Source organism: Anabrus simplex, chromosome 1 (assembly GCF_040414725.1).
Source record: "Anabrus simplex isolate iqAnaSimp1 chromosome 1, ASM4041472v1, whole genome shotgun sequence".
Lineage (NCBI taxonomy): Eukaryota > Metazoa > Arthropoda > Insecta > Orthoptera > Tettigoniidae > Anabrus > Anabrus simplex.
In genome coordinates this window covers 454,651,528-454,664,808 of record NC_090265.1, presented here as the reverse complement: position 1 = coordinate 454,664,808, position 13,281 = coordinate 454,651,528, and the positions used below count along the sequence as shown (strand labels likewise).

General features: G+C 42.3%; 1 protein-coding gene across 2 annotated transcripts in view; it reads left to right on the top strand.

Annotated features, from left to right (window-relative positions):
- Positions 1-11,404, top strand: part of LOC136867255 (uncharacterized) — a 377,978-nt gene extending 366,574 nt beyond the window's left edge. Inside the window, exons 18-19 of one of the 2 annotated variants that reach the window (XM_068225005.1) lie at positions 5,802-5,995; positions 10,326-11,404. The gene's annotated coding sequence lies outside the window, so the exon portion shown is untranslated. The remainder of the gene's footprint in view (positions 1-5,801; positions 5,996-10,325) is intronic. The other variant, XM_067144399.2, reaches the window with a different exon arrangement.
- The last annotated feature ends 1,877 nt before the right edge of the window (positions 11,405-13,281 follow it).

Below are 13,281 nucleotides of genomic sequence, written 5' to 3'. Positions count from 1 at the left end.
TCATATAAGAATAAGTGGACAACTCAGGAGATACTACACGTATTGATGAATGATGAAAGTTACAAGAATTGAAAAACTGAATAGGGCAGAAAGGAATACAGGCGATTAAAGAATGAAGTGGATAGGAAGTACAGGACAGCTAAAGAAGAATCTCTGAAGGAGATGTACAAGGATGTTGAAGATAGTATGATCCTAGTAACGATAGATGCTGCATGTAGTAAAATCAAGGGAACCTTTGGAGAAAGGAAAACTAAGTGTATGAATATTAAGAGCTCAAATGGAGAACCACTTCTAGAGACGAAGAAAAGGCAGAAAGATGGCAGGAACACATCCAACAGTTGTATCAAGGTAAAGATGTAGATGACATGGTTCTGGAACAAGAAGTTGGTAAGAACGGTAGGGGTATGATTATGACAAGCAGATACGAGCATGTGTATGATGCAGCAGTTATGTAGAAGTGAAAAGGTTATCACAAGATAGGATGGCGTGGAGAGCTGCATCAAACCAGTCGATGGACTGATGATTCAAACAAGAACATAAACAGTCTATATATTTTGATAATTTAGGATGACTGGACGAAGAAGAAATAGGCCTGTATAGAGTACACATGTCAATGCACCGAATACAACTCGTAAACGTCATCACTATTTTACGAGCATCTGTTAACGTAGTATAATGGCGAATCAAATAAAAGCGATTCAAACCGATGTTCATAAGAATAATATTAGCATTTTATTTATTTATTTATTTTATTTTTTTTAATTTATTTTTATTTTTATTTTTTTATTTTTTTTATTTATTTTTTTATTTATTTATTTATTTATTTATTTATTTATTTATTTATTTATTTATTTCATGGCCCTCCTTGTGCTTAGGCGGCTAGTACACTAGTGTCCAAAAGTTAAGCATAAGTAACGAGTAAGCAGGACAACAGGAAATATATCGCAAATCGCACGACATATGCACCTACCAACCTCACGTGTTCGCTCTGTATAGGAAGGGAGTGTTCCCTTCTTTAGACTAGCGGCGTAACCACAAGGTAAACGCAGCCAGTGCCTGCGCCCCATATTCCCTCAGTCGTGTTTGCCTTGTCATAGTGTGCGGAGTGTAGCCTCGTGGTGAACGTGACAACATAACGTCACAACGACGTCATTTGGACTCCGTTTTGCAAGGTAGAATACTCGGCCGCCTGGAAGCAGGCCAGACACAGACCGAAGTCGCCGTATCCTTGAATGTGCCACGAAGTGTCATTTCCAGGCTTTGGAGATCATTTCGAGACACAGAAGATATTAGTCGTAGGCCACTACCAGGTCGGCCAAGAGTATCCACCCCACAGCAGAACCGATATCTGGCCTTAACCGCCCGACGAAATCGGAGTGCACCTGCAAGACAATTGTCAGCGGAGCTTGCAGCCGTCTCAGGGGTTTCCGTTTCCCGGAAAACTGTGTACCGGAGGCTCACAACAGCAGGGATGTTTGCCCGAAGTCCAGCGGTGTGAGTTCCGCTCACTCCAGCACAGAGACGGGCCCGTTTACTGTGGAGCTGTCAACATCGAAACTGGACCATGAATGAATGGAGGCATGTGCTCTTCACAGATGAATCCCGCTTCAGTTTGCAGAACGATTTCCGTCGCACATTAATCTGGAGAGAACCGGGTAACCGATACAACCACAGGAACATCGTGGAGGTGGTGGCGTCATGGTGTGGAGCGGCATCGTGTTGAATGGCCGTACGGACCTGCACATCTTCATGTGTGGTCCGAGGAACACTGTTGACGCTCGGAGATACAGGAATGAGGTACTGAGACCACATGTTCGACTCTTCAGAGGTGCGGATGGTCTAGACTTCCTCTTAATGGACGATAATGTCCGACCGCACCGCGCTGCTCTGGTGGATGAATTTCTGGCTGGAGAAGACATTCATCGCATGGACTGGCCAGCGGGGTCTGCGGGTCTGAATCCTATAGAACATGCCTGGGATGCATTGGGGAGGCGAATTGCATTCTGTCAGCCTCCACCAAGGACCCTCCAAGACCTTCGCATTGCCCTTTCGGAGGAATGGGATCGACTGCCACAAGAGCTCCCGGACCATCTGATAGAGAGCATGCGACATCGCTACGAAGCATGTCTGGCAGTTTGGAGTAACCATACACCCTAGTAACAGCATATTTTGTTGTGGAAGACATTGCCAAGTTTTGTTAGTTGTTGTCAAAGGTGTATCTTAGCTATCAGAACATTTCTGACACTGGTTCTTTTTTTTTTTTTTTTTGGAACAAGTTGTGTGACATATGGTGTGTGATTCAGCTTCCATTTGTTCAGCAATCCGCCTGACATTCCTATCAGGCGGTATGGCCCCGTTTAGTGATTATGTTTAACTTTTGGACACTAGTGTACTATACACCGGTGGTCCCTGTTAGAGGGAAGATCCTCATTGGAACTATGTGTAAGTAAGGGTAGCATCCTGCTTCACAGAATTTTCAATGAGCACGCTCAAAACGTTTTAGCAAGCTTAGAACATACGGGAATAAAGAGGTCTCACTCCTATTTGAGAGGCGAAGCACTGCTTGGAAACAACTTGGCGAACGAAATGGAATTCGATGGGGAGCTATCAATATTTATGGGGCTTATGGCTGAGTCAGCAAAGAGTATGTGCCTGGATGTGTTAGGAGTTAATGATATTCGGGTAACGGGAGACAACGAGGAAGACATACATTATAAGGTGTACTTGACAGGTTTAAAAAGGGAAGGGCAGAGTGTGGGGTAAGACTGTTGAGGTTGTACGCCACTGGTCTACCCTGGGGTGACTTAATTTGTCATTTGTGTATCTACATATTTCTTTTGTTTCTGACTCGAATAAATAAATCAGGAATTCTATTGCACGTAACATAGTTTCTGAGAGGCACGTAAATAAGCGAATGAAATGGGTAAATTTGTTAGTTGGAGGAATTACGACGAGAATTTTTTCAGTGTATTCACCATGTGAGGGTGCAGATGAGTATGTCGTTGACAAGTTTTATGAAGCATTGAGTAACATCGTAGTCAGGGTCAACAGCAAGGAAAAGACAGTGCTAATGAGTGATTTAAATGCGAGAGTTGGAAATAGAACTGAAGGATATGAACATGTGATTGGTGAATGTGGGGAAGATATGGAAGCTAATAGGAATAGCAAGAGTTTGCTGGACTTCTGTGATAGTATGGGACTAGCAGTTACGAATACATACTTCAAGCATAAGGCTATTCACTGCAACACATGGGAGGCTTGGAACACCAAATTCATAATAGACTATATCATAACCGACTTTGAATTCAGGAAATCTGTTAGGACTGTGCGGGTTTTCCAGAGATTTTTCGATGATACGGACTATCTGATCTGTAGTAAACTAAGTACCTCGAGGCCTAGGATAGAGAAAGTAAAATGTGTCTGCAGACGAATAAGTGTAGAAAAACTCCAGGATGAAATTAGACTGAAGACATACATTATATAAAGTGTACTTGACAGGTTTAAAAAGGGAAGGGCAGAGTGTGGGGTAAGACTGGACAATAAGTAGGTTCAGGACATAGAAAGAGAATGGGTGGCATACAGGGATGCCGTGTTAGGAACAGCAAGGGAATGCTTAGGAACAACTGTGTGTAATGATTGGGGAAAACGAACGTCATGGTGGAATGATGAAGTGCGAGCAGCTTGTAAACGTAAAAAGATGGCATATCAGAAATGGCAACAACGCCTGATGAAGACCGGTAATTGTACGTAGATGAAGGAAACAGAGTGAAACAGTAATAGTTGTTCAACACAAGAAGTCGTGAGAAGATTTTGGTGATAACATGGAAAGCCTAGGTCAAGCAGCAGGGAAACGTTTTTGGACAGGAATAAAGAATCTTAGAAAGGGAGGGAAAAGGAAATGAATAGTGTTGTGTGTAAATCAGGTGAACTCATAGTAGATCCCAGGGAATCACTGGACAGGTGGAAGGAATATTTTGAAAGTCTTCTCAACGTAAAAGGAAATCCACCTGGAGACGTCGCAAATAACTAAGCTCATGGGGAGGAGGACAATGATGTTGGTGAAATTACGCTTGAGGAAGTGGAAAGGATGTAAATCAAGTCCATTGTCATAAAGCAGTACAAATAGATGAAATTTGGCCTGAAATGGTTAAATATAGTGGAAAGGCAGGGAAGAAATGGCTTCACAGAGTAATAAAAAAGCATGGAGTGTTAGTAAGATACCTTCTGATTACATGAATGCAGTAATTATACGTATCTATAAGCAAGGGAACAGGAAGGATTGCAACAACTATCGAGGTTATCTCATTGATCAGTATACCAGGCAAGGTGTTCACTGGGATTTTGGAAGGAAGTGTGCGATCTTTGATTGGCACCCTCGCTGTTACATTCCACGTCATCCTACTACATTCGCCGGGACAAGCACAGCGCAATTTCAACACTCCTGGAGCTATATCTAATTCAATTGATCACGAGTATATTCGTTATGAAAATGCATGACTGACACGACCAGGAGACACTTGTCTCATTGTGTAATAAGTCTAATAATTCAACACTCAGTTCTGGTCATCTTTGCAGCTGGAACAGCCGTCTTGTTATTATCATGCCAATGGGTGAAATTTCTTTTTGCTATTTTATTTTACGTCGCACCGACACAGACAGGCCTTTTGGCGACGATGGGATAGGAAAGGCCTAGGATGTGGAAGGAAGCGTCCGTAGCCTTAATTAAGGTACAGTCCCGGCATTTGCCTGGTGTGGAAAATGGGGTACCACGGAAAACCATCTTCAGGGATGCCGATAGTGGGGCTCGAACCCACTATCTCCCGATTACTGGATACTGGCCGCACTTAAGCGACTTATCGCCATATAATGCAGGCGTGTGGTAAAAGAAACTCGTGGCTTCATCTCGAGGTGGTGCAGCTCTTTTCAGGCGCACCCCCCGTTGGAGGTGAGCTGCGTGTACCTTTTTAACTACACACCAGCCCTGCTGCCATTCTTAAATTTCTGGCAGTACCGGAAATCGAACCCCGACCGACAAGGACGGCAGCTATTAGTGCTAACCGTTACGCTACGGAGGTGGACCGGCGTGTGGTGATACACCTCGTGCTGCGACCCCAAATCCCATGGCACTAGAGCCCTTGAAGGGCCTTGGCCTACTAAGCGACCGCTGCTCAGCCCGAAGGCCTGCAGATTACGAGGTGTCGTGTGGTCACCACGACGAAATCCTCTCGGCCGTTATTCTTGGCTTTCTAGGCCGGGGCCGCCATCTCACGGTCAGATAGCTCCTCAATTCTAATCACGTAGGCCGAGTGGACCTCGGACCAGCCCTCAGGTCCAGGTAAAAATCCCTGACCTGGCCGGGAATCGAACCCGGGGCCTCCGGGTAAAAGGCAGGCACGCTACCCCTACACCACGAACTCGTGCTGCGACACCTTCGGCAAATGTAACAGTTAAAGTGAATGAGTATATAGATCGTTAACTCAGCTATTGAAGAAGAAAGCACTCCGATCACGCGAGTAATAAGCAGAAATGAGAATCAGTGGTGAAGGAATTAATTACATTCTGAGCCATGTAAGTCAGATTAAGAAAATAAACAATGCTCTGTAGGAAATTTAAAAGGGAGAAGAATTGATTAAGTATCTGGAAGATATTCATATTTCATATTATATTCATATTTTATTTTATGTCAAGTAATACAAAGTATCAAAGTAAGGGTGAAAGTTAACCTAAATTTAGAGCTACACAGATCTCTCACCTTTGCAAAGTCATTTGTGTACAGATGCACTTCCATTCCTGTGTTGCAGGTAATGAAGAGAGAAGGTCAGCAAATCTGAATGTGGACTGGAATCAGATGTTCAGACAGGCATACAAGCAGGTTAAGCATCGAAGACAGAAGTAAATCGTAACCCCATTATCAATTGACGTTGTCAATGCAAATATATGGAGTTTTTCTGCTGAATATACCTCGCCACCTCCAGTTTTTCACCAAAAACAATTGGTAATACATTTTTCTTCACTTTTCCTTCTCCATATAGGGAACATATAGTACACCCTAGAAAATATTTTTATTTTGCCTTACAGTCATCATATCAGTTTCAGATGATGCTCGATTTTCTGTGCCCAGACAACAAAAGATAAAATCGTATTCTAGTAACCATTGCTGATCTTCAAGTTTGATATGGTAATCCGGAGAATAAAATCGTCTACATTTTCTTTTTTATTTACAATGCAAGGGCGCCCATGCCCGGGGCAAAGCCCACCCCCCACCCCCCACCCCCCACCCCCCACAAACATCTTCCAAGATTTACGCATTCAGTACTTTTTAACTACTGTACACGGTCTCTGTTATAAACTCAGACCAAACACACGGTGATTGTACTTTGCACTACGGCAACTGCCTCAGCCGAACTTATGTCGCACGCGGCCGCCCTGTTTTAAGAGTGTATACTATCTTACATAAAATCTTACCTTATAAAATACGCTGGAAGTGTTGTCCTTCCTGGGTTATACAGGCATTGCATCTGGTAACCACATTCTGGCTGACACAAGTGAGTTCTGCCACTGTAATGTTTCTGATTTCATTCGTAAAGTTTTCTTTCACTTCCTCCAATGTGCGAGCGTTTGTTTGATACTTTTACTTTCAGTTTACCCCACAAGTAAAATTCACTCACTGTTAGATCTGGAGAACGAGGGGGAAATAAACCAGCACTAATCACGCTGTCTGCGAACACTTCCGAGATTGTAAGATGGTAATCTTCTTCTCTATGAGCAGGGGCAATTTTTCTCCTTCCGTTAAGTGATGGAAGAACGACCTCAAAATGTCATATCGGTACCTCTCAGCATTTACTGTCGTCTCGAAAAAAGTATGCCCAATTATTCGGCTTGCACTAACAGCACACCAAACACCAACGTTCCTATCATAATGAGGGACTTCATAAACACCGTTAGGATTCTCTGCATACGAATAGCGAGAGTTACGACTGTTCACACGGCCATTAAGATGAAACCAGAATTTTTACATATGAAAATACGGTGTTGCAATGATAACTGCCTCATCATGTTAACAGCTGAGATTCAGACTGGCGACTGATGCTTGCCAGTTCGAACACGTGCAGGCTGCTTGCAAGGTCAAGAACTGTGCGCGCACCTCCCATACTGCAGCTGCCGCAGCCCAGAGTACAAACACAGTGCGTTCGGTCTGGGTTTATAAGAGTGGCCCTGTAGTAGCCTGCCATTAAATCGATGGAGAGCATGGAGATTCTTCTTCTTCTTCTTAGTCTGTTTATCCTCCAGGGTCGGTTTTTCCCTTGAACTAAGCGAGGGATCCCACCTCTACCGCATCAAGGGCAGTGTCCTGGAGCTTCAGACTCTGGGTCGGGGGATACAACTGGACAGGATGACCAGTACCTCGCCCAGACAGCCTCACCTGCTATGCTGAACAGGGGCCTTGCGGGGGATAGGAAGATTGGAGGGGATAGATAAGGAAGAGGGAAGGAAGCGGCCGTGGCCTTAAGTTAGGTACCATCCCGGCATTTGCCTGGAGGAGAAGTGGGAAACCACGGAAAACCACTTCCAGGATGGCTGAGGTGGGAATCGAACCCACCTCCACTCAGTTGACCTCCCGAGGGTGAGTGGACCCCGTTCCAGCCCTTGTACCACTTTTCAAATTTTGTGGCAGAGCCGGGAATTGAACCCGAACCTCCAGGGGTGGCAGCTAATCACACTAACCACTACACCACAGGGGCGGACGATTATTTTTCTGACTGCTTTACAAGATACTGGACACCAACAACGGGTCACATCACACTTGCACATTACTCTTTGTTAATCAAAATGATGAGAGATTTTCAAACGCAAAAGATTTTATTAATGCCAATATATATATATTTTGCTTACTCGATAATATACAGAAGGTATTAACATGTATGAAATTGATGCTTTCCTGAAATTTATTTTTGAAGCAATTACACTTTGATATTGAAATATTAGCACCTACGAGAGATGTAAATAAAGTAGTAGCAATATTGAAAGAACGCAATATTAAGTAACTAATAAGTACAATTACATTACATTCCTTCAATGTAGTCACTTGCAAAGTCGGGATGCCTTTGGGGACCGTTGGCAAGGCGTTCTCTATTGAGGACAGCGACGGAGCGTCCTACTGCGCGGAGTATAGATGCCTAGTCAAGAAATCGGTAGCCTCGGAGTGGTTCCTTCAAGTTCGAAAACGGGTCGAAGTCATAAGGACTCATGTCTGGTGAGTACGGAGGGTATTCTAAGAACTCCCAATGCCACCGTCGTCGCAATAAGAGCTTGGCATAGTTTGTGACATTTCAACGTGCTTTGTCATGCAACACGATAGGGTGACCGTCTCGCAATAAACGTGGTGAGTTGGTTTGGAACCCAACGGGATGCAATTTTCCTCATGTTAAGACATTTCGTCAGTACGTGCCATACGGTTTGCTGACTGACACCAACCTCTACCGATAATTCCCGGACAGTCCATCGACGGTAACGAGACCACTCACGAGGTCAATCTAATCTTGAGGAACGGGCGGCCGACCTGTGCGGTGCAGTTCCATAGTCTCATTCCGATCAGTACGAAACACATTGACCTATTGTGCAACCATCCTATACGGTAATTCCTTCTCGCCAAAGGCTTCACGTAATCCTCGACAACATTCTGATGCATTTTTTCACCGGGCAACCTCGATTTTGAACCACGAACGTTGATCACCTTTCAAAAACATCCTTATAGCAGTGAAATAGATATTCTTCACTTCAATGTTACACAGCAACAACTGGAGGCCCGTCAAATGCACACACACTACACATCAACAATAGCGCCACCTGACCGCTCCCACATCCTATTTGCGCCTTCCTTATATCCAGCGAGTGTCTGGACTACGTTGCCACTTTTTTATTTACAGACCTCGAATAGATGTGTAAATATGATAACTAGAGCCCGCATTTTCATGCAAATGCATATTTTTAAATAAGCTCGTTACACTTCTCAAACTTTGTAAATATTCGTTTTATGGCTTAACGATTCCAAATAACCGTTCTTTTTCTCTAAATGTTTGCATGTTTTTGCCTTTTTAGGAGAAAATTCATGCATAATGCATATTTTGAAGATTTTGGATTTAATAGCGAATATTTGAACGTTTAATATTACATAATGACTTTTCTCCTGTCTTTGGGGCATATATAATGTTAACTTGCATGATAGTGCCTTTTATGAATGTTGGTGTACATAATTTAGGACCATTTTTTCACTTTATACAGTATGTCTATTACTGAGAGATGGAGAGAATGTATTCCTGGCATCGTATGTGACAACCAAAGTTAGTACACACGGTAGAGGTCCTATAAACCAATCAACCGAGCAATTTCTTATCTGTTGCTTGAGTAAACATTGACGTAAGCCGAAGTCCCCTCGTCGATCTGTGTAATTTTTAGGAATAACGTGTCCTAGTTATACTTTTGCTATGAATTGAACCTTAAATTGTGCATTACTCATTGACGGTTCGTTTCTTTGTCTATGTTAGCTTACAAACCTTGGTTTTGCACTGAATCCTCTTCCGTTGTTATCCTGGAATTTCCTGACCGGAACTCTCACTCGTCACATGTCTTTGTAATCGCAGCAGGCAATCGTTAGCAGTTATTGAGGACATTCAAAAGTATCTGCAACCATCGCATGCAGAAGTAGATGCGGCAGCTAGAGATACGTCTGACAAACTAATCCGTTCAAATCCTGACTTTGAATTCGTCAAACTTATGTAAGACGCATTGTGGTGAAAATGCAAAAGACATACAGTTTGGCCTCACTTTGTCCCAAATGTCTTCATTTAAGTATGCACCTCTCAGTTCTTGTGATCATTTTCTGTGTTTAAGAATATGCTGACAGATAAACAGATGAGTTTAAATCGAGACAGTTTGGAGAAATTACGGTAGTTTCTGTACAATGTTTCAAAAGGAACTGAATTTTGATAGTGCATACTTTTCAGTTTATTGTGCATGTTTTGTTATACGATAGCGCATGAATGCATGCATATTTTGAGATTTGATAGTGCATAGAAATTCGGGCTCTAATGATAACTGTACTAAAGTTCATCATTATGTATGTACTGTCTATGGTGAGTCCTCAGCCCGAAGGTTGGTTGGAACCTCGATAGATCCACCATCAGCGTTTATAAGTAGCCTAAAATCGTATTGGTCAATCTACATCTTGAAGGTGGATGACTTATTGTATTTAAATTATTTCTATCAAATATATTAGTGACATTATCCGAGTAAACTAATAAATTGCTATGAAATTATCATTTCAGACTCACCTGCTTAGACACCAAGGATCTGCATCCTGTCCAAGATAAATGCTGGCCTCTCACCATTCTAGTCGTAACTGTAATCGAATTTGTTATATGTACATATGTACAGTTTTATATTTGTATACATATATTTTTATATTTCATCTTAGTCTATTGTAAATAAGGAGTCGACACTGAGGTGTGTTATATGCTTGGGTGTCTGTTGATTGTCCATATAGGCATAATCCAAGGATTGGACATTTCACCATTTGATACAATTTTGGAAGTCTGAAACAATATGTACTATACCGCTGATGTAAAAAGAAATACCACATTGAATACATGATCCAATTTATTCAACATAAATGTGTTACAAAATTTTTGGTTCGTCTTAATGGCAATACATGTTATGCTTCTTCAGTAAAGACTTGCAGACGAAGGAAATTCACCAGATCATTTTTAAAAATATGTATATTGCCAATATTTGTTCATAATTTGAGATAACTTCGATTATTTGATTAAGTATTAAAACTATATATGTTTTTGGGATTGCCTAGACTGTCTTGAACTGAAAACTTTGTCTTAGATATGTTGAACAGAAAACATTTTAATGACCACATTTTTCAAAGTGTTGTGATTTAATTGTTCATTGTTCACTAATCGGATCATACTAGATGTAGTACAGTAGTTAAGTAGAAATGATTCTTTTTTACAATTTGCTTTACGTCGCACGAACACAGATAGGTCTTACGGCGACGATGGGCTAGGAGTGGGAAGGAAGTGGTCATGGTCTTAATTAAGTACAGCCCCAGCATTTGCCTGGTGTGAAAATGGGAAACCACGGAAAACCATCTTCAGGGCTGCCGACGGTGGGGTTCGAACCCGCTATCTCCCGAATGAAAAAGTTAACACAGGATATGGTGGCATGGAGAGATGCATAAAACCAAGTTCTTAAGTTAATTTAGAAAAGGTATTGACATTTTAAAAACACAAAGTCCTGATTACAAAGTTAGTGGTTTATTCACAAATGCAGCCACTCGTCGTCGCCTTTAATAATGAATGTCCAGACCTAATTCATATACTGGTTGTATAAGGTTGTGCCAACGCCACTCAAATTCCATGGTAATGTACTGTTTACAGAGGCCAACTTCCTTTTTGCTTGCCTATTCCATGTCTTGTCAATTCGTAATACGTAAGTTGAAAGTGGTTTAGGACAAGAAGTCAAAAAATTGGTCTTGCAAGTTCAATAGACGTTTGGTTTGGAAAAATGTTTGTAATTAGTGATAATTAGATATGATCTGGATCATCCTGAAGAACGCTCTGAGTGTTGTGGGTAAATTTAAACCAGGTGCTATGCTGGTAGAATAGAGCACCCACCATCTTTCTGTTGCAGGTAAGGCAGCCAAACTGGTTGAATCTTATTCTTGCACTGGTCAATTTTATCTTTAGTAATATATAATGTTATTGGCTTTACGTCCCACTAACTACTTTTGCGGTTTTAGGAGACGCCGAGGTGCCGGAATTTAGTCCCGCAAGAGTTATTTTACGTGCCAGTAAATCTACCGACACGGAGCTGTCATGTCTGAGCACCTTCAAATACAATCGAACTGAGCCACCGTCTGAGCCTGGCAACTTTATGAACATCAAAGACTACTATTATATACATAACTTACATGCAGACTGGACGATGTCTCCATTGGACAATGTAGGATTCACTAACGATCGCAGCTTGTACAAAAACACAAAATGTACCGGTTCAGTGTCCTGGAGACTTCATTACTATGTCAAAGGACACATACCAAAGTCAGTGTGACAGAAATTGACGTCTTTCGTATACAAATTCTGTAGCAGCCTAAGAAATCTATTTACAGTAAGAATGAAATGGCGTATGGCTTTTAGTGCCGGGATGTGTCCGAGGACTTCGGCTCGCCAGGTGCAGGTCTTTTGATTTGAATCCCGTAGCCGACCTGCGCGTCGTGATGAGGATGAAATGATGATAAAGACGACACATACACCCAGTCCCCGTGACAGGGAAATTAACCAATTATGGTTAAAATTCCCGGCCCTACCGGGAATCGAACCCGCGACCCCTGTGACCAAAGGCCAGCACGCTAAACATTTAGCCATGGAGCCGAACAATTTTTACAGTGGTATATTCTTACATCTCTGGTGCAAAATCTGCTCTGATTTAACGTTGTGTGGTCTACGTTCATCCGCGTGTGATATTACCTCATATAATCTTCTTGTCTAACGGAGAGGGATTGTTTAATAGACATTTTTCTGAACCTCAAGCTATCATTAGTGTGATACGTCCAACGGTTGAAGCAGTTCTCCGAAAGATCGATTTGACTTGTAAAATCCAATACCATTTAAAGAAATATTCCGCAAGTGCATGTAAGGAACACGTGTATGTCTCCATTATATGATGCCAGTTCTAGTGTTCTACGCATCCGTATGCACAGTTCACGTTATTGCCCTGAGTTTATGAATAGATTATACCCCTAGAAAATAATTAACCGGAATAATATCATCCACCACCTTTTTGTAGTGTTCACACGTCCGGCCCCGCAGTGTAGGTGGCAGTGCGTCCGCCTGTCAGCCGGCGGCCCCGGGACCCGCGTCAAAGGTTTTTAATTGTAAATGATTAATATCCCTGGCCTGGGGACTGGGTGTTTGTGTCGTCCTTAACGTTCCTTTCCTCACATTCAGCACTCTAAACTTCCGCAATTACAATTACACGCAGGTTCATATCATATTGTGCAAGTAGTGGCAAAAGATCCTCAGAGGTCGACGCCACGAACAAATATAATTTTAAAAAAAAAATAAGTGTTCACATTCTCTGCTCAGGTTTAAACATGTCCTGAAGGGCAAGTTTCCTCACGGTATTCGGAGGATTTACCGGCACAAAGACCTTAAAGCTAACGATGTGTGTCGCCTGCCTTGGTCATCTTTTCTCAAACCAGCAACGCACTCTCCA